This window comes from Pleurodeles waltl, chromosome 7 (assembly GCF_031143425.1).
Source record: "Pleurodeles waltl isolate 20211129_DDA chromosome 7, aPleWal1.hap1.20221129, whole genome shotgun sequence".
NCBI lineage: Eukaryota > Metazoa > Chordata > Amphibia > Caudata > Salamandridae > Pleurodeles > Pleurodeles waltl.
In genome coordinates this window covers 1492519821-1492542545 of record NC_090446.1, presented here as the reverse complement: position 1 = coordinate 1492542545, position 22725 = coordinate 1492519821, and the positions used below count along the sequence as shown (strand labels likewise).

The following is a 22725-nucleotide window of genomic DNA, read 5'->3' as shown; positions in this document are numbered from 1 at the left end:
ACCCAGGGCACCATCAGAGTCAGGAAAACACCAACAAAAAGTGGAAAATGGGGGCAAAAAGTTAGGGGGACTCTGCAATCAGCTCTGTTTTCTCATATAAGGGAAGACTAATCTGAGACACATTAGCATTGGAGAAGGTGGAACATCCATAAGACCTGATAAAAGCAACCAGGGGTTAAATATAGTTGTTCAAAAAGATAAAAGTTAGAATAGGATAGCCCGAGGGACTATACAGTATGTATTACTGCAGTTTATTGTGGTTTCTAATCACTGTATATGACATATGTGTCAATACACAATTGATTAGGATGCATTTAATCTGCTTTAGAAGGCTGAGAGACTAGTTAGTTGTCCTTGAGGGATGTGAGGTCATGACCTAGAGATCCCACTGGATGCTGGCTACTAGCAGTCAATAGGCCAAGTAATAGAGTTCACAGAGCTATCAAATGAGAATAAAATCTAGACAAGTGTGTAGTGGTGTGCTTGTGCCTACCTATGCTTAAAGTAGAGAGAAAGTTGTCACAGCTGGGAGTAATGAAATGTTTCAGCAAAGTCTTGCTTTGAACCTTATTATTGCCGTACCTGTAGTACACAAAGGGGGTCATTCTGACCCTGGCAGTCATCAACCGTCAGGGTCTACGACCACGGAAGCACCGCCAACAGGCTGGCGGTGCTTCCTTTGCTATTCCGACTGCGGCAGCCGGGTCCGGCGGTTCACCGCCGGATTTCCCCCGGCTGGGAGAATCCTCCATGGCGGCGCTGCTTGCAGCGCCGCCATGGGGATTCCGACCCCCTTCCCGCCAGTCTGTTTCTGGCGGTTTTCACAGCCAGAAACAGGATGGCGGGAACGGGTGTCGTGGGGCCCCCTAACAGGGCCCCAGCAGAACCGCCGGCTCCATTCGGAGCCGGCTTCAATGTTGCAGGGCCTTTCCCGCTGGGCCGGCGGGCGCTCTTTTGGTGGTCGCCCGCCGGTCCAGCGGGAAAGTCGAAATGGCCTTTCGACGGGGGAAGTTTGGCAGGTGGCAACTGCCGCCCGCCAAACTCGGAATGACCCCCAAAGTTTCCTCCTTCTCCTATGACAATGTCCATTCCTGTGTTCACACCAATGCACAATGGACCAGATTTGCAAGGCGCTATTGCCACCAGAGCGTCACTTTTTGCGACGCTCTGGTGGCACTAACCACTGCTCCATCTTTACAAGGTGTAATGCCGCTTTTGTGGTGTTACGCCTCCTTGTAAACATGGGCCCCTCTAACGCAGTTTTCTTCATCTGAGAGACATGCAACGGATGTTGCAGTGGGCGTTCATCGCAACACCCATTGTTTTTGACGCTGCCCCAGATTTATGAGAAATCGTAATTCTGTGGATGCGTCAAAAACTAATCCCACCACAGGGGTGGCGTTAGCATGGCAAAATGAGGAGGAATGCTTTTATTCCTCCTCTTTTTTTGCTTTTTCTATGTGTGCTGTATTCTGCATCACACATAGAAATAGCTAAATGCCATGGATGATTGGTTATGTACAGAAAGAGGTACCTTCCTGCACATAAACAATCTCTCCCCTCAACCAGACACCCTTGCACTATGGTGCAAGGATGCCTGCGTTGGCGGAGGCGGCTTAATTTAGCACTGGTGCAGGGGGAAACGCAGTGCTGCGCCATATTCCTGTGAATATGACGCAGCCCTGTGTTTCAAAACTGGTGCTGATTTTAGCGCAGCACCACCCTGCACCAGTTTCTAGTAAACCTGGCCCAATATTTCTGCATAATTGTTAGCTGGGGCTGAAAATGGGGGTGTCCTTTTGCAAAGACGTAACTTCAAAACTTTACTGGATGGGTGTTCGTAAGATTTCTTTTTACTTCAGAAGAAAATTCAAATGATGCAAAAGCTGTGATTTTAACATAAAAAACCCACATGAAGAAAACGTTATTAACTATGAGTAGTAATCACAGAGTACACAAAAATTACAGGACGTTTGCATGCTGCTGGTGCCATGTGGGTACCTGATGCACACGTGCTTCTCCTGACCTGGTACACACATGCAAGGCACAGGAGAGCATATTCATAAATGTACCTATTAGGTCCACATATTTCACAAATGCAGTTGTGCACATTTGCACATGAGTATAATTGTTATTACTGTTGTTATTACCATGATTTCCATATTGCATAGGCTACTGTTGCTCATTTGTCTGTTGAAGCTTAACAGTTTTCCCCTCTGGTTCAAATCTTATCAGCCTCGTGACACCCATCTATACCATGTTTGGATATGTGCATCAGATACTCAATAATGTCTCAGATGGAAACTGCCAACGTCTCACGCTGAAGCAGAGAGTGGGAACCAGTTGTGATGTGTTTCTGATCTCACTACCCCGGGAGGGAGGAGGGGTCGGGAGAGCCTTGAACACACCAAGAGAAGGACTCGAAGCATTCACATGAAAGAGGAGGACGAGGAGATTGTCTGAGTAAACCTAAAGAAGATCCGAAAGAAAGAAAAATCCAGGCTGTCTCATTGGCTCACAGGTATGGAAAGGGTGTGGACTCTGGGAAGTGGGATGGTAAGGTATAACTTCTGCCCGAAAATCAATACCTGAAACAGTGGAACCAAACCAGCACAGCTGTTACACCCCAGAGTGTTTAGTTCGACTGGCATTGCCTCTGTCGTACTGGCCTTTCATGGAGCTCCATCCTTTCCACATATGGTTTCTGCCCCTGGCTCCAGCATTCTGGAGATTATGGGCCATATTTATACTTTTTTTCCACCGCATTTGCGTCATTTTTTAACTCAGAAGCGGCACAAACGTACAAAATAGAAATATATTTTGTAAGTTTGCACCTCTTATGTGTCAAAAAATGACATAAATGCGGCACACCATGCGCATTCTGAGGGCGCTGGCAGAAGGGCTCCTGCACTGCCCACAACCATGGGCCCCAACAATTCCTTTCAGCCATCCTTTTCATGGCTGGGACCCTGCCATGGAAAGGCTGGCAGAAGGCAAAGTTGTGATCACTATGGCGGTGCCGAACTTGGCACCACTGTGACTGACCACGACTTTTGCTGTTGCCAACCCGTCGAGATCCCTGATCCCGGCGGAGACTTCTGGCAGATCATATTCCACCAGGATTGTTGTGTCCAAACCTGGTATTTCAAGGATCATGTTTGAGAGAAAACTGCTTTCTCATGATTTTCCTATAGAGGTTGTGGAAGGTGCTCCAGGAGCTGAAATGAGAGCATATTTTTCATAAATTCACACTATCTTTCTCAGACATATGAGAATGAAGTCTGACATTCTCAGTAAAACATGAACTTCCAACAGGAGCAGTCTGTCGATTGATTCACTTGTGTTCTACTGAAGCCCCCCAGATTGTTCTGAAGAACTACTAGAGCAGTCTTACTTACGACAAAATTGTGACACACCTAAAGTTATGTTGAGTGGATCAAACTGGTAAAACTTAAAACATGTTTGATGAGAAAACACTGCATGGCAAGTTTTAAAATGTTTGCTTCCAATTTTCGAATCCTCTGCGAACTTGTGGCAAAATAAAAAAAAATGCTTTTTGCCTTTTATTTATACCCTGCCCCCTTTTCTTTATTTTTAGCTTTTTGTTTGGGACTCGGCTGAGTCTGAGTCCCAAAATGGCTGGCAACACTCCCTGGTTGAAGAGTTGGCAGCCAATCAGATCACTGCACGACATCAGGAGAGTTTGTGAATTATTTGCGCACCTAGATTTCCAAATTTGGATTTTCTTTATTTTCTTGAAAACTACTGAATGGATTTACATCAAATAACAAAAAAGGTGCTTTCTCGATCATGAGCTACCTTTCTGTCAAATGTGGTGTAATTCCACCCAGTGGTTCGGGCTGTCTAAAATCTCTATGTGAAATAATATGGGAAACACACTTTTTATGAAACACCCCACTTTTTTTTGGACCCTTCTTGACAAATCATACCGAAACATCCATGCACAACAAGACTCAACAGACTCTTTTTTGGGGGGAAATTTCATGAAGTTTCGCCAAACAATGTCAAAGATGTAGTCAAAAAAGGTTTTTCCTACTGAAACTAAGTCCTAACAATAACGACCACCAGTAGGTCATATGTTTGTGATGATTTGTAATGCCATTTATTACTTTATATGTGATGTAATTTGTGATGCAATTTGTGATGCATGATGGGGGTGCAAGTTATAGTTAGTTCAGCAAATTATAGCTTGGGTTCTTTATTGTTCGTTATAGTCTCATTTCAACACCTAATTATAACTTTTAGTTTTGTTTTTTTCAGTTCATTTCTATGGGTGTTTTAAGACGTTCTTAGCACCTGACTTAATTATAACATCACTTTTACCTTTTTTCAGTGAATTTCATGGTTATCTTCATCATATTTCAAATTAACCTGTGGCCAAACCCCGATGTGGAAAAATGTTGTCTACTAAAATGTTACTATTTTAAAGTTAGGGACCTATTAAGCGAATGATTCGATTGGGAGGGTGAGCAAACAAATATGGAAAGGGAATGTTGTACTAAAGCAGAAGCCTCTCTAACTAACCCTTTTAAAAAGTATTCCTCGGTGAAATTTACATCATCATATTCTGGCATACTTTCTGAAATATTGCGTAACAATATTTAAGCTTAATTACTGATATTACACAATTACAGCACATCACATAATACTCTAGGTTGGAGATGAATTGTAATGCAAGATGCTGTGAAACAACACTATTGGTACCAAAGGCAGAAACATCTTCCAAACGCCACCGCCAGTTGCTTCAATAGTCGTGGGTAACAAAAAGTGAAAACAGATTTTTTTTACCTGAGTTTATCCTTTGGCTCATTTTCGAGCACAAAACTACAAAACTGAATACAGCTGCAGTTCTCTCAGCACATACAACTGGGAAATCAAATTGAAGTTACATCTTTGAGTTTAATTTTTACAACTGTGTGGGTTCATGTTTTTTGGTGGGCAAAATTAATTTGTCTTTTTTTACGCAAGAAGAAAATGTTATAGAGGCAGAGACTGTGGGTGCCTGATATAATAAATATAGGCCCATATTTATACTTTTTGACGCTAAACTGCGCTAACGCAGTTTAGCGTCAAAAAATTTAGCGCCGTCTAACGCCATTCTGAAGCGCCATGCGGGCGCCGTATTTATGGAATGGCGTTAGCCGGCGCTAGCAGACCGGCGCTGCCTGGTGTGCGTGGAAAAAAACCACGTAGACCAGGCAGCGCCGGCGTAGGGGGAAAATGGCGTTAGGGCCTCTTAAAATGGGGCAAGTCAGGTTGAGGCAAAAAAATCACCTCAACCTGATTTGCGCCATTTTTTTCGACGCCCAGACGCCATTTAAATGACTCCTGTCTTAGTAAAGACAGGAGTCATGCCCTCTTGCCCAATAGCCATGCCCAGGGGACTTATGTCCCCTGGGCATGGTCATTGGGCATAGTGGCATGTAGGGGGGCACAAATAAGGCCCCCCTATGCCACCAAAAAAAATTAAAAATATAAAAAATTATACTTACCTGAACTTACCTGAATGTCCCTGGGGTGGGTCCCTCCATCCTTGGGTGTCCTCCTGGGGTGGGCAGGGGTGGCAGGGGGGGTCCCTGGGGGCAGGGGAGGGCACCTGTGGGCTCATTTTGAGCCCACAGGCACCTTAACGCCTACCCTGACCCAGGCGTTAAATAGTGGCGCAAATGCGGGGTTTTTTGACCCGCCAACTCCCGGGCGTGATTTTTGCCCGGGAGTATAAATACGACGCATTTGCGTCGCCGTCATTTTTTTAGACGGGAACACCTTCCTTGCATCTCATTAACGCAAGGAAGGCGTTCACACAAAAAAATGACGCTATTTGCCCATACTTTGGCGCTAGACGCGTCTAACGCCAAAGTATAAATATGGCGTTAGTTTTGCGCCGAATTTGCGTCTAAAAAAACGACGCTAATTCGGCGCAAACGGAGTATAAATACGGGCCATAGTTTCCTTGTATTCTTTTGTACATTTTGCATAGATTTGTTAATTTTACAGTGTTGTTTTTGTACTGTTTGGAGCCTATTTTTTCCCTGAAGTAGGCCTTAGGTGTATTATTTTATGTTTTTTTCACATTCTCATTGCTGCTAGGCTATATATAAAAAAAAAAAATTAGGAGATTATGGATGGATGGATAGCCTTGTCGAATATCAAATTCTTTTTTATTCAGTTTGATACCATAAAAGACAGCAGCAAAATACAGTGCTGTAAAAACTGTAAATAAATAAGATAAAATGAAGACAGATCATAAAATTTCAAAATCATTATCCATAGTACTCCGAATAGACACATCAGCACTTAAAAACAGTTCATCTGAGTAATTACCCATTCTCCTGACATTTGCAGATAGAAAAGTGCTGGTCAGGCTTGTTAAAAACCATCCCCTTTAACACTTTCGCTGCCAGGCCTTTTCCCCCTTAGGTGGCAGGCCTTTTTTGGCTATTTGGGGCAGTTCGAGTTTGGACCCTCATAACTTTTTTTCCACATGAGCTACCCACAGCAAATTTGCATCCTTTTTTCCAATATCCTAGGGATTCTAGAGGTACCAAGAGTTTGTGGGATCCCCTGAAGAAGACCAAGAAATTAGCCAAAATACAGCTAATTTTTTATATATTTTTTTAAATGGGGAAAAAGGGCTGCAGAAGAAGACTTGTGTTTTTTCCCTGAAAATGGCATCAACAAAGGGTTTGTGGTGCTAAAATCACCCTCTTCCCAGCTTTCAGGAACAGACAGACTTGAATCGGAAAACCACATTTTTCAATGCAATTTTGGCATTTTACTGGGACATACCCCATTTTTACTATTTTTGTGCTTTTATCCTCCTTCCAGTTAGTGACACAAATGGGTGTGAAACCAATGCTGGATCCCGGACAGCTAAACATTTCTGAAATGTAGACACCATTCTGAATTCAGCAAGGGGTCATTTGTGTAGATTCTACAAAGTTTTCATACAGAAAATAACAGCTGAAATAAAACAATATTGAAATTGAGGTAAAAAAACTGCCATTTTCTCCACATTTTACTCTGTAACCTTTTTCCAGCAATGTCAGATTGTTTTTAAAGCAATATACCGTTACATCTGCTGGACTATTCTGGTTGCGGGGATATATAGGGCTTGTAGGTTCATCAAGAACCTTAGGTCCCCAGAGCCAATAATGGAGCTTGCACCTTGCAATGTTTCTTCATTCTGTACTGGGTATATAGCAATTCATTTGCTGAAATATAAAGAGTGAAAAATAGGTAACAAGAATACCTTTGTATTTACAAAATATGCACAAGTAAAGTGTTGAGAAGCCGTGGTTATTTGCACATCTCTGAATTCCGAGGTGCCCATACTAGCATGTGAATTACAGGGCATTTTTCAAATAGTCATCTTTTTCACACACTGTCTTACATTTGGAAGGAAAAAACGTAGAGTAAGACAAGGGGCAATAACACTTGTTCTGCTATTCTGTCTTCTCCCAAGTCTCCCGATAAAAATGGTACCTCACTTGCAAGGGTAGGCCTTATGCACGCAACAGGAAATGCACCATGGACACATCACAATTTTCCATTGAAAACTGACATGTTTTTTTAAAGTGCCTAGCTGTGGATTTTGATCTCTAGCTCAGCCGGCACCCAGGAAAACCCACCAAACCTGTGCATTTTTTAAAACTAGACACCTAGGGGAATCCAAGATGGGGTGACTTGTGGGGCTCGCGCCAGGTTCTGTTACCTAGAATCCTTTGCAAACCTCAAAATTTGGCCCAAAAAATATTTTTTTCCTCACATTTTGGCGACAGAGAGTTCTGGAATCTGAGAGGAGCCACAAATTTCCATCCACCCAGCGTTCCGCTAAGTCTCCCGATAAAAACTGTACCTCACTTGTGTGGGTAGACCTAGTGCCCGCAACAGGAAAAGTCCCAAAACACAACGTGGACACATCAGATTTTCCCAAAGAAAACAGAGCTGTTTTTAGCAAAGTGCCTAGCTGTGGATTTTGGCCTCTAGCTCAGCCGGCAACTAGGGAAACCTACCAAACCTGTGCATTTTTGAAAATTGGACACCTAGGGGAATCTAGGATGGGGTGACTTGTGGGGCTCTCACCAGGTTCTGCTACCCAGAATCCTTTGCAAACCTCAGAATTTGGCCAAAAAAACACATTTTCCTCACATTTCGGTGACAGAAAGTTCTGGAATGTGAGAGGAGCCACAAATATCCTTCCATCTAGCGTTCCCCCAAGTCTCTTGATAAAAATGGTATCTCGTGTGTGTGGATAGACCTAATGCCCGCATCAGGAAATGCCCCAAAACACAACGTGGACACATCACATTTTCTCAAAGAAAACAGAGCTGTTTTTTGCAAAGTGCCTAGCTGTCGATTTGGCCTCTAGCTCAGCCTGCACTTAGGGAAACCTACCAAACCTGTGCATTTTTTTAAACTAGACACCTAGGGGAATCCAGGACGGGGTGACTTATGGGGCACTCAACATGTTCTGTTACCCAGAATCCTTTGCAAACCTCATATTTAGCCAGAAAAACACTTTTCCCTCACATTCCGGTGACACAAATTTCTGGAATCTAAGAGGAGCCACAAATTTCCTTCCACACAGTGTTCCCCCAAGTCTCCCGATAAAAATGGTACCTCACTTGTGTGGGTAGGCCTAGCGCCCGTGAAAGAAAATGCCCGAAAACACTATGTGGACACATCAAAAATGATCAATTACAAAACTACCTGTTTTTGCGGTGGGGGGGCACCTGCATTTTTGGTCCTGGGCTCAGCAGCCATATAGGAAACCTACCAAAACCAAACATTGCTGAAAACTAGACACCCGAGGGAATCCAAGGAGGGGTGACTTGCGTGGATCCCCCAGTGTTTTCTGAATCCTCAGCAAACCTCAAATTTTGCTAAAAAATCACATTTTCCCACATTTCTTTATGGGATTACTGCACCGTGACAAATTTCCTACCCCCCAAAGTTCCCTCAGTCTCCCGGTGAAAATTATACCTCACTGTGTAGGTAGGACAAGTGCCTGTGGCAGGGAAGAGCCAAAAACATGTCAAAATTGAGGGTGAACCAAAGCGGGTCCAAAACAGCAGTTTGAAAAAAAAAATTTTTAGGATGACAAGTGGGCCAGAATTTTTATCCGTATAGATGAGACAATGCTGGGTGGTAGGAATTTTGTGGATTCCTGCAGATTCCGGAAGGTTCCATCACAAAAATGTGGGAAAAATGTGTGATTTCCAGCAAAGTTGGAGGTTTGCAGGGCATTGTGGGTATCAAAATGGTGCGGGGTGCATGTGAAGCACACCACCCCGGACTCACCTAGATGTTCAGTTTTCAGATGTGTCTAGGTCTTGTGGATTTTTCTACATGACAGCGTCCCAAAGTCCAAAAAGTGCACCCTTCACCATTCCAAGTGGGACGATTTTGAGAGTTAGACAAGCTCTCATGGCCTAAATGTACATCCAAAACCCAAAGTAATCAAATGTCCTCTTGCTGGCCATGGGATAAGATATTTTAGTGTGCAGAGGAGAGCTGAAAGACTGTTACCCCCCTTCAGTTGCCTAAGGGGTTGCTCCCCTTGCGTGAAATTGATGCAAAAAAATAAAAATCCCTGGTGTCTAGTGGTTTCTGCACCCCTTGGGGGCAGATTGACCAAATAAAAATTGGCTGATCTACCCCTAAATGTGACAGAAATGGCCTAGACTTAATTTTGCCCCCAGGGGAGCGACCCTTGCCTAAGGGGTCGCTCCCCACATATAAAAAAATGAATAAAAAGCTCCCTGGTGCCTAAAGGTCCCCCCCACCCCCAGGGACAGGTCGGCCTATTTAAAATAGGCCGATCGCCCCCAAGGGGGGCAGAAATGGCCTCACACTAATTTCCTCCCCAGGGGAGTGACCCTTGCCCACTCACGTGAAACTGACAAAAAAAAATCCTGGTGTCTAGTGGTTTCTGCCCCCCCGGGGGCAGATCGGTCTAATTATAATAGGCTGATCTGTCCCTAGTGGGGGCAGAAAAGGCCTAGAAATATTTTGACCCCTGGGGAGCAGCCCTTGCCCAAGGGGCCGCTCCTCTTATGTATAATAATAAAAAAGGAAAGAAATCTCTGGTGCCTAGTGGCATTTCTGCCCCCCTTGAGGACAGACTGGCCTAATAAAAATTGGCCGATCTGCCCCCAAGGGGAGCAGAAATGTCCTAAAGACAATTTGTCCCCCATTGGAGCGACCCTTGCCCAAGAAGTTGCTCCCCAGATATAAAAAAAGTAGACAAAAAAACAAGAAATCCCTGGTGTCTAGGGGTTTCTGCCCCCCCTGCCCAGGGGAGAGGTGTGTTTGGCCATCAGGGGAGAGCTAGCGCTTCCCCTGGGGGCCCATAGCAGGGCGAGCTGGTCTCGTCCTCGGCACAGGGCAACTGTTGCCAAGGGCGAGACCAGCTCGTCCTGGGCATCCCAGGGGTTAAGCAAGGGATCAATGAAATGGAGCTCAGGTGCACAATGAAATTTGAAACACTACATAAAGTGCAATGTGTCCTGGGGCGACTTGTTATCACAACTGCAAGGGTCCAACAGTTGAAAATCATCACATCTTCGTGGTGAGGCTAAAAACAAGTGAAACAAGTTTCTCCTAAAGGGGCTTAATAAACTTCTGTCCCTGTTGTTTTTCACCATTGTTAAGCAGGGCTCCATTTCCCATGTTATGGTTGTCAGAACGTACTTGCGGACAGAGGGATTAACCAACTCAGCGTCTTCCCTAAGTAAGGAGGCCCATAGAGTTCTATGGGTTCTTCATTTGAACGTCTGTGTTAAAAATTACGTTAAAAAAGGTGCAGTGAAATCTTGTAGATTTCACTGCACCACTTTTGCAGGCCTCCTAGTGCCAGAACACCATATTGTAGACATTATGCCTGGCACGGGCATACTGTGGCGGAAGGGGGTGCAAAGTGGCACAATGCAAGCATTGCACCACTTTCTAAATACGACTCAGCAAAAAAGCCTTCCTAATGCCACATTAGCATAAAAAAATTACACTAATGTGAAGCAGGAAGGCGCCAGGGGCTTGTACATATGCCCCTTACATTTTAAAGGTCTGGGGCACAGCACCAGAATGTATGATTTTGACAGATTAACCAACAGGTCTAGGTCCCCAATAAAATTGTCAAAAGCATTCAATAGCCTTTGTAGACCATTAGATGTTCTTCCCATTAAAACTGTCATCAGCGTATAGCTAAACAGGCAGAGGACGTGAACAAATGAAAGGACAGTTGGGCTTAGCATCTATTATCCAGTCCATTTAGGTACAGAGTAAACAAGAGAGGAGCAAGAATACACCCCTATCTCACCCTGTTTCATTTTAGAGCAATCTGTACAGGCCAAATCTGCAGAATATCTCACAGCGGCAAGGGTGTCTACATAGAGATGTTGGAGAAAATGAACTATATTAGGATTAACCCCCATACTCAAAAGGATTTTCTACAGTTTGTCAAAGTTGATCCAGTCAAATGCGGATGTTAGGTCCATACACGCGCAATATATTGTCTTGGAACGGGCAATGGAATAGTTATTACTAACTATTAGCAAGGTTATGCACTGATCAATAGTAGATTCATCCTGCTGAAAACCATGTTGGCACTCCAATATTATTTTATTGTCCTTTGCCAAAAGTACATTCTATCCAAAATCACCCTCTCCAAAACCTTCACTTCCAAATCTAGAAGAAATAGTGCTTTATAACACTAAGGTTGTCTCTTATCACCTTTTTAAAATAATGGCACAATTAGAGACGATGACCTGGCGGGAGGAGGACCTGCCTTCACCACAGTAATTAAAACCAGAGTCAGCATTAGCACCCAAACATCAGGATGCAGCACAAATAAATCTGGTGGAATGCCAATTGGGTCCCTAGTTCTAGCTTTGCTAGTATTTCTAACCTCTTAGGGCCACATGTATATATATCAGGTTTTGCGACTCACAAATTGTGAGTCTTATTGACTTGCAATTTGCGAGCTGCAAAACCTGATGTACAACAGTGTCTCTGACACTGTTAGCGATTTCCAAATGGGTCACAAGGGACCTGCCTCATTAATATTCATGAGACAGGTCACAAATTGTGACCCATTTGGGAATGGCCACACTCACAGGGATGGTGGCCTGCAGGTGATGGTGACTGCTTTTTGAAAAAAGTTTTTTTTTTTTAATACAGCTCGTTTTCCTTAGAGGAAAACAGGATGCATTTTAAAAATAAAAATGAAACATTTCAGTTTTATTTTTTTAGAGTAGACAGTGGTCTGTGGGACCACTGCCTTCTCTGACAAAAAGTTTGTGCCCCCATTCACAAAGGGGAAGGAGTCCCTTTGGACCCCTTCCCGTTCGCGAATGGGTTAGCACCAATTTGAAATTGGTGTTAACTATGATTGTTTCGCGACCACATTCATGGTCACAAAACAATCATACATACCACTGCAACTCGCAATTAAGAAGGGACGCCCTTGGCACGCCCCTTCATATTTTCAACTTGCAAACCTTTTTTGTGATTTGGTAAATAGATTACTGAATTGCAAAATAGCATTTGTACATACGAAAATGCTTTTTTCTGTGTGCAAATGGCCCGATTCTGAGAATCGGGCCATTTTTGCACAGAAAAAAGCTTTGTACATCTGGCACTTAATGCCCTGTCTGACTTCTTCCAGGGTAAAATCCAGGTGCCCGATTCACAAATGTAAACTTAGACCAATAGTCTAAACTCAAACCAAAAGTCTAACTTTACTGTGAGCAAAATTAGACTTTTTGTTTGAGTTTAGACTTTTGGTCTTTACTTAGACAAAAAGTCTAAACTCAGACCAAAAGTCTAACTTTACTATGAGTAACGTTATACTTTAGGTCTAAACTTGGACTTTTTGTCTAAACTTGGACTTTTCGTCTAAATTTACATTTGTGAATCAGGCCCCACGTTCGATCTCTCCCACACCTCCTGGGCCTCAGCCCCCTGGACTATCTGGACTGTGCACTTATAGATCTTTTCAAAATGGGTCACCCATTCTTTAGCAGGTATATGATGACATAAACCCAGAACATTCCCCTAGGGCAAAACAGAGCTGACTGATGGTGCTCTAAAACGCAGAACTATTTTTTAACTAAACTAGATTGTACCAACTCCTCCCAGTCCCTTCCCCGTAGGTGCCTCTTCTTCTTTTTTAAGTCATCTTTATAAGTATGACATCGCATAGTCATGTATTCCCAATCTCTAGTGAAAGTTTTAAGGACTTTTTTAAATTGTGGAAGAATCAAACCATTTTGGGGTCTGATTGGGGGATTAGATACTAGCTCCAGAAGGGCTTTAACCTTTTCTGCAATAGCACTAAAATCAGTTAAAAGTCGCCATCTGGACAATAAGGCTCTAGACAGATTGCCAAATCATTCACACAACTGCAGAATAAGGATTTAACAAAGAAATCAGGGCCCACCAACGACCACCCTAGGCATCTCCCGTGGCTCTGGATTTGAATCTGAAGGGCTATATGATAATGTAAGGTATTCCTTACTGATAAACTGGGAGCCCTCATTTTTAATGTTGAAGGGTTGTGGTCCCTAAAAAGTTGACAGATAATAGCAAATTTAGAAATCAAAGGATATAACTTAGCTGATACAAAAACATAATCAATAATAGAGGCAAATCCCCTTCCCGTATACGTTGGGACAATTATCCTATCTGAGGTACTGTACGCATATCCATAGTAAATACAAGATTAAAATCGCTCAACATCAACATTAAGGTGGTCATTCTGACCCTGGCGGTCAAAGACCGCCAGGGCGGAGGACCGCGGGAGCACCGCCGACAGGCCGGCGGTGCTCCAATGGGGATTCCGACCGCGGCGGTAAAGCCGCGGTCGGACCGGCACCACTGGCGGGCTCCCGCCAGTGTACCGCCGCCCCATTGAATCCTCCACGGCGGCGCAGCTTGCTGCACCGCCGCGGGGATTCTGACCCCCCCTACCGCCATCCAGATCCCGGCGGTCCGACCGCCGGGATCCGGATGGCGGTAGGGGGGGTCGCGGGGCCCCGGTAAGAGGGCCCCTACATGTATTTCACTGTCTGCTGCGCAGACAGTGAAATACGCGACGGGTGCAACTGCACCCGTCGCACAGCTTCCACTCCGCCGGCTCGATTCCGAGCCGGCTTCATCGTGGAAGCCTCTTTCCCGCTGGGCTGGCGGGCGGTCTGAAGGCGACCGCCCACCAGCCCAGCGGGAAAGTCAGAATTACCGCCGCGTCTTTCGCCCGCGGAACGGTAACCTGACGGCGGGACTTTGGCGGGCGGCCTCCGCCGCCCGCCAAGGTCAGAATGAGGGCCTAAATCAGTACCTTCCCCAGCGTGTTCCAAGTGGGGCCCTCATAACGAACAATACGTTTGTAAGGTATTGGGTGACAAAAGGGGTTATTACAACTTTGGAGGAGGTGTTAATCCGTCCCAAAAGTGACGGTAAAGTGACGGATATACCACCAGCCGTATTACGAGTTCCATAGGATATAATGGACTCGTAATACGGCTGGTGGTATATCCGTCACTTTACCGTCACTTTTGGGACGGATTAACATCTCCTCCAAAGTTGTAATAACCCCCAAAGCCTGCTTTTTCACATACAAAACCTCTAAGGTCCCCAACCCACAGGAATGTGTTTTGAAATCCCCAACCAAAATTAAGTTTGTCTGCCTCCCTACCTGCTGAAGCACTAACAACGCTATAAACATGATCAAACTTTGAACGATATAAGTGACCAAGGACCAGGTTTTGCCATTCTAAAGATTTAACAACACAACACCCAAGACCGAACAATGTAATCTTAAGGGATTGTAATGTGGGAACTGCAGGAATTAACTCTCTACCCCACGCATTTATCATAATAGAAACAAAAATAATCATTCTATCCTTGGCCCTACCTGCGGCTGACTGAATAACTGTATGTTTTATAGCTCTCTAGGTGGAAAATATTCCTACATTCCCACATCTCCTGGAGACAAATCAATTGAAAGCCTTTTACAAAACTAATCCAGTTTGCATCCTTCAATTTAGTAGAGAACCCAACAATATTCCAACTAAGCAGGGGTATATTATCACGGATATTTAGGGAGAAAACACCCACCCTGTGAGTTTGGGGACGCGAACAATTAAGGGCAGAAGAACATGTAAAAATATTTAGTGCCAGAGACGCGCGTTATTTGCACACATCTAGCTGGCTGAAGAGAGCAAACCTTAATTGCAAACCGTTTTCAGGGGTCCACCAGGGGACCCTGGGAATAAACTAACTGAAACGAGTCTATAAAAATGCCCAAGGAGAAAACCTGAATACTGGATGATGTATTACCTCTGCTAGAATCAGCCACTACAAGCACATGTTCAGCCATGTGAGCCCTATTAAAGTGGAGAACTATATAATCTCCCTTCCATGTCTTGGAACCCTTGCCAGCCAATTAACTCTTCTAACCATATTAATGCAGTCAGAAGTGGCTGAGCCCAAATTCAAGTGAGAGCCTAGCCAATGAATAACCATATTTTTCAACTGAGTGTAAGTTTCAGGGGAATTACTGGACCTTGCCAAGGATAATCACATATGGGGTTGCTTTGGCGGGGAGAACAACAGTTCGAACACTCAACAAACTAGGCTTCACAGCATTCTCCAACTGGGATGGAAATGTCCTCAAAATTATGTGACCTTACTCAATGGGTCCTCTAACCAGAACACCTCCATGAGCACAGACCTTCTCATCCATTAAAATGTAAACTAAGGCTGGATGAGCATTGTTAATCCTAGAATTTCCTTTATAGTGAATGGAACTGCCTCTGCTCTGGCCCCCTTGGACAGGTCAGGTGATGGAACTTTCGATAGCGAAGACAAAAGTACAAGACCTGTCAAAGCACCCTTCTCATGCCCAATACAGCTTGCTCTATATTTTTACACTGTGTTTCTAAAGGGCCTAACAACCCCTTAATCAATGGTTCAAGTTTGGAATAGAGGGAGCCCATACAAATCTATAACTTGCTGTTAATAAAGTCCTCCAGAGACTTATTCACAGGCTTAATTGTCAGTGGGAAGGATGGACCACATCCCCCCTTGAGGTCTCATCCATCCCTCTTTTTCCGTTTCCGTGCCGGTGGAAGAGAATCTCCTCCCTGCTCTTAGCCATAAGTGACCAATATTGAAACAGCTTCAGTTAATGAAAGAGCAGCATAATGAACATAGGGGTCTACTGTGACTGTATTCAAAGTCGATCCACCCTTTTTTAACATATGTCCATCGGAGACTACTGGCTGTACACCATCCCCCCACACTGCACCAGTTCATCCTCCACATTATTAATTTATTTTTGCAAGGCCCCCACCACAGATGATAAAAAGGACAAAATACTCAATTTCTCCAGGTGAGGTTTAGAGGCATCTGCTTCGGGTTCCCCAGAACCAAGGTTTTTAGCCTTGTGCTTCCCCATCAGTGTGAAGGGCATCAACCAGAGCAATGTAAAATGATCTTCATGACCCCCCAGGGAATAAGATCTTGAAAATCTCCCCTCCATCACGCCAGAAGTGGTAACAACAACTGTTAACCTCTGTGGCCACTGGATCGCTCCCTGCGCGAACAGCGACACCCAGCTGTCCCCGTGCCCCCCCCCGCCCTCGCTGCTCCCTGCTGGCCATCCCTGGTGTCTAGCGGTAAGTGCCGTCTTGTAATCGCTGTGTGTGTTCACCCTGTCCTGAGTTACTTTGTCTCAGCTGTTTTGTTTTGCCTTGTCTTAGCTGTCTGTTTACTCCGTGTTTTCTTGTGTTTTGCCTAGTTTTAGCTGTCTACTCCGTGTTTTTCCGTGTTTTGTCTAGTTTTAGCTGTCTGCTTACTCCGTGTTTTCTCGTGTTTTGCCCAGTTTTAGCTGTCTGTTTACTCCGTGTTTTCTCACGTTTTGCCTAGTTTCAGCTGTCTGTTTACTCCGTGTTTTTCCTTGTTTTATCTAGTTTTAGCTGTCTGCTTACTCCATGTTTTTCCATGTTTTGCCCAGTTTTAGCTGCTGTTTTTTCTCTTTCTCGCCGCCCCGTGTTGACCCTCTTCCCCCCCCAGTGCCTCGGCTCCCCCGAGCCGTCTCCTTTTCCTGCCGCTGCGTCCCTGCGGCCCAGCCCCCCTTGAGCCCCCATATGTCCACGCCTCCCGCCTCCCAGCTGCTCCTCCCTCTCTCCTCCCCTTCTTAAAGGCGGTCGCTGTGCGACCGCGCCACTTGCGCCTGTCCGCGGCTGGACCGTGCCCAGCGCCGCCCCCCCTGGTCCACGGAACCCCCGCACCTCCAGACACCAATACACTGCCAGCGACCTCAACGCCCTCAACCCTGGCCGCTCCACAGCATGCTTCCAGTCCTCACCAAGAAATACCCACGGACACTTCTCCTGCCACAACTGCAGATTTACCTGGGACAGAACTACCAAACCTCCAAGAACCAGAACCAACCACCTCCACTGCATACTCCTTAACACCAGCCCCGCACGCAAGCACACCATCGAGCTCTGGGACCTACTCGACACCTCAGCCCCAGACGTGGCCTTCCTTACCGAAACCTGGTGGAACGACTCCTCGACACCCGACATCGCCATAGCCATCCCAGAGGGCGACAAGATCACTCGCAGGGATCGCACAAACGGAATTGGAGGAGGAATAGCCATCGCCCACAAGGCCATCCTCAAGGTCCTCACCCACAAGGACGACACCCTCAAGACCACCGAACATCTGCACTTCCAAATACACACCGACCCGAACACCACCCTCAGAGGAATGCTCGTCTATAGACCCCCCGGACCACCGAAACCCTTCAGCGACTCCATCTCTGACCTCGCCAGCGCCCACGCACTCGCCTCTACAGACTACATCCTCCTCGGGGACCTTAACTTCCACCTCGAGAACAATAACGACGTCAACTCCACCACCCTGATTGACAACCTCGCCAACCTCGGCCTCAGACAACTCGTCACCACACCCACCCACGCAGCCGGCCACACGCTTGACCCCATCTTCTCCACAAGCACCCACATCACCTTCAACCACACCACCAAACTCCAATGGACCGACCACCACTGCATCCACTTCACCTTCCAGTAACAGGTCAAGCACCACCGTACCCTACAGCCACCCCGCCGCCACTGGAGCAAAGTCACCCAAGACCAGCTGACCAGCGCCCTTGCCCAGAGCCCGCCTAAAGACCCCACTGACCGACACCGCCGCCCACAATCTCAGACAGTGGATCAACGACTGCGCCAACTCCCTCGCACCACTCAAGAAGACCACCAACAACCAAGCCACCAAGAAAGCCACATGGTTTACCGAAGAGCTCCAGACCTCCAAGCGCATTTGCCGGAAACTTAAGAATAAATGGCTCACCGAAAACACACCCGACAGCCTCACGGCCCACAAAGACGCCACCCACATACACCACCAACTAATCAGACTAGCCAAAAGATCCTCCTTCAAAGACCGCCTAGATAACAACGCACACAACAGCAAAGAGCTCTTCAGCATCGTGAAAGATCTCTCCAACCCCAGCGCCAACGTCAATGACATTCCACCCTCACAAGAGCTCTGCGACTCTCTGGCCACTTTCTTCCACCAAAAGATCACCGACATCCACGCCAGCTTCAACACCACAGCCGCCCCCACCACGCCAGACACCTCCCCCGCTAACACCACCCGCTCCGATCACCTAACCGCCTGGACCAACGTCAGCAACACCGAGACATGCAAATTCATGATCTCCATCCACTCCGGATCACCGTCAGACCCATGCCCTCACCACGTGTACAACAAAGCAGACACAGCTATCGCTCCCCAACTACGGAAAGTCATCAACATCTCCTTCGAAACAGCAACATTCCCTGAAAGCTGGAAACACGCCGAAATCAACGCCCTCCTTAAGAAACCCAAAGCAGACCCCCAGGACCTTAAGAACTTCCGACCCATCTCCCTACTCCCGTTCCCTGTGAAGGTCATCGAGAAAATCGTTAACGCACAACTGACTTGCCACCTCAAAAACAACGACATCTTGGACCCCTCCCAGTCTGGCTTCCGACAAAATCAAAGCACCAAGACTGCGCTCCTCGCCGCCACAGATGACATCAGATGCCAAATGGACAACAGCGAAACATCAGCTCTCATCCTCCTGGACCTATCAGCCGCCTTCGACATGGTATGCCATAACACTCTGGGAACCCGCCTCTTCGAAGCCGGAATACAAGAGAAAGCCTTCGAGTGGACTACATCCTTTGTCTCTGACAGAACCCAGAGAGTCCGCCTCCCTCCCTTCCGCTCCAAAGCCACCAAAATCATCTGCGGCGTACCCCAGGGCTCATCCCTCAGCCCAACATTATTCAACATCTACATGGCACCCCTCGCCCAAGTAGCCCGCCAATACAACCTCAACATCATCTCCTACGCCGACAACACCCAGCTCATCCTCTCCCTCACCAAGGACCCGCACACCGCCAAGTCCAACCTCCACGAGGGGATGCAGGCCGTTGCCGAATGGATGAGAAACAGCCGCGTGAAACTGAACTCGGACAAGATGGAGGTCCTCATCCTCGGACCCAGCCCCTCTGCCTGGGACGACTCCTGGTGGCCAACATCTCTAGGAACCCCACCAACACTGACCGACCTGGGCTTCATCCTCGACTCCTCCCTCTCCATGTCAAAACAGGTCAACGCATTCTCCTCCTCCTGCTACAACACTCTCCGCATGTTCCGCAGGATCTACAAGTGGATCCCAACAGACACAATTAAAACAGTAACACAGGCCCTCGTCAGCAGCAGGCTAGACTACGGCAACGCACTATACACAGGCATCCCGACAAAACACATGTGGCGCCTCCAACGCATCCAAAACGCCTCCGCCCGACTGATCCTCAACGTACCCCGCCGCAACCACATCACCCCCCACCTGAGAGACCTCCACTGGCTCCCCGTTGACAAGAGGATCACATTCAAGCTCCTCACCCACGCACACAAAGCACTCCACAACACCGGACCTGCTTACCTCAACAACAGACTCAACTTCTACACCCCCACCGACAGCTCCGCTCCGCAGACCTCGCACTCGCCACCGTCCCCCGCATCCACCGAAAGACATCCGGAGGCAGATCCTTCTCCTACCTCACTGCCAAAACATGGAACACTCTCACAACCAACCTGCGACTGACCCAGGACCTACTCGCCTTCAGAGGACTCTTCAATACCTGGCTCTTCGACCAGTAGCAGCTTATCCCCCACCCCTCAGCGCCTTGAAACCCTAACGGGTATGTAGTGCGCTCTATAAATATATATTGATTGAAATATATATAAATATATATTGATTGAACTGCAATAGAAGTCATAAGTCAAAGGGTACAAAAAAACACCTCCCTCCTTATGGATGACCTTGATTTAAATACAAAATGTAGGTTATTTTTTGTTTCATGTGTCTGTTGGTGGCTAGGTGGGCTCTTGGAGTCCATGCCCATATAGTTCCTTTGTGCTCATCTACCTTCTTCCTCATGAGCTTGCCCACCATTGTCTGTGTATGCGTAACATGGTTTATATATGTTTTTTCTTTTTTTGAAAAAGAATGGAGGGAGAGGAATTTAGGAAGTCACCTTATCTTCTCTAGATGATATCCTAAACACCAGAAAGGAGCCTTCCATTGGAGGATCATGCAAAACCTATTTCCTACTCAGAAATGGGAAACAACTGTTGTTTTTTAAAAGGACTGTTACCCACAAGGTTGTGTGCAATTCAACACTGAGTCCTAGCCCTGTAGAAGTCTACCATTCATGGCAGGGCTCAGCCTCTCTTTTGAAGGAAGCATTCTGTTGTTGATTTTAATGATATAAGCAAGGATATAAGCAAATGTTGTGTAAACTAAGCCTATAGTGTAAACTATAAACTTAGTTTTCCATGGTCTGAGTTTCATGCTCATGGATGTCTGAACTTAGTTCAATGCAACAATGCTTGAAAGTGAGAGTCCAGGTTGTTGTGGCCCCACACAACCCCACTTGTCCCTCCAGTTAGTGTGATTTCAATGCTTTCTAGGTTTTCTAGTTTGCTAACAATCCTGAAAGGTTTCATGGATGCAGTAGTAAATTAAAGCCAATTTAAATCTTTTAAATATCACAAATAGGCCCTTCACTAAGTGGGAGACACTGTTGTGGGGTCATTTTAGTGTTTTGTATGGGCACATTTCTTTTAGTTCTGGGCCTGCGCCCTGTGCCCTTTTATTTAGTTAATTTAATTGATTTCTTCTTAATATTTTCTTCTTATATTCTTCTTCATTTTATTGGATATGTTTAATTAATTTTATCAGTTTCTCGTTCACACAGAATTGATTAGTTCTTTTGCACAGCATTTAATCTTGTGCTCAGCCCAAGGCTGTACATGATCATTTACTGAGTATTGCCTGTACTAGAATACAATGTCTACCTTACACAGAAAAGAAACATTATCATACCAGGACAATTCTGAAAACAACACATTTTGTTATAAAACAACTCGCTGCCACAAAGTACATTAAAAGGGACATTCCAGCAATCCATCTCATGCTGTACCATGTCATCGCAGCTCTGCTGAACATGGCCTTGTCACTCAATTTACTTGGAAGGACTGCCAGCAGACCAACATCCAACCCCCTGCTTATTATTCAGGTATGGGAATGGGGCTTCCTTGCAGAGACAAGTATGGGCAGATTAGGGATAATACTCCTAACCCTCTCATGTAGATTTCAGCAGTGCAGGTAGGGATTTGAGATTCACTAGTGTTACAGAATGTTGGGACTTTTTATCTGTTTCACGTTCCTGACGAGTCTGAGTGTCATGCATCAGTCTGTCACAAATCACCTTTCTTCTGGGTTTTGGTGAGGTGCTGCTAGCTAGCCAAAAGGATTAGGCTGCCAGCTGCCAGACAGTGTGGCTTTGACTCGATCTCCCACACAGGGTGGTGCTGTCACCCGAAACAAGCAGTCTCGTCTCCATGACGAGAGTCCTACGACAACAATTTATGGATAAAAAAATATTTATTTCAAATTGTGATGCGAAACACATGAAAAGTAATAACACAAAATATGATTACCATAGCGCTAAGGTATGTGACCAAAAATGAGAATAATATGAACATTTCTACCAAAGCGAGGAATTCATTTACCTACCTAACCACCTAACTATCTCACACTCATTTCTATGCGCTTCACTATGACAGCATAGAGTAGACTAAAACGCATCAAGAGTTTCTTGGGAGAAGCCTATTTATAGCAAGGTGCTGTGTATCAAGGTAGTTGGAAGTGTGTGTTCTCTCCAAAGACACTACACAACAGCTGAATGAGTTCTTCTTCCCAGTGCCTTATCAACATTCAGCACAGAACTGAAGGATGAAGCAGCATGTCAGTTTGGCTGGTTCTGTCAGGAGAATCTCAGACAGCATCTGGTGCAATAATCTGGGCAAAGATTTCATAGGGTTTTGCTTTTTATAGTAAATCAACCCCTCTTATGTTTCTTAAGGAATGTATTGACAATCATATACATCAAATATATGTATTAATATGGTAATAATATATCAATACAGACATTTTTTGATTAATCACACAAAAAAAGGGAGCACACTGCCTCACACTCCAGCATAAAATAGCCCCTATGCATCATGGTAAATGCAGTCATTTGATTTAAAGATAGAGAAATTTTTCAAAAAGTC

General features: G+C 45.6%; 1 protein-coding gene across 1 annotated transcript in view; it reads left to right on the top strand.

Moving 5' to 3' along the window:
• The first annotated feature begins 2388 nt into the window (after positions 1-2388).
• Positions 2389-22725, top strand: part of LOC138246562 (chemerin-like receptor 1) — a 61568-nt gene continuing 41231 nt past the window's right edge. The window contains exon 1 of the mRNA XM_069201240.1: positions 2389-2521. The gene's annotated coding sequence lies outside the window, so the exon portion shown is untranslated. The remainder of the gene's footprint in view (positions 2522-22725) is intronic.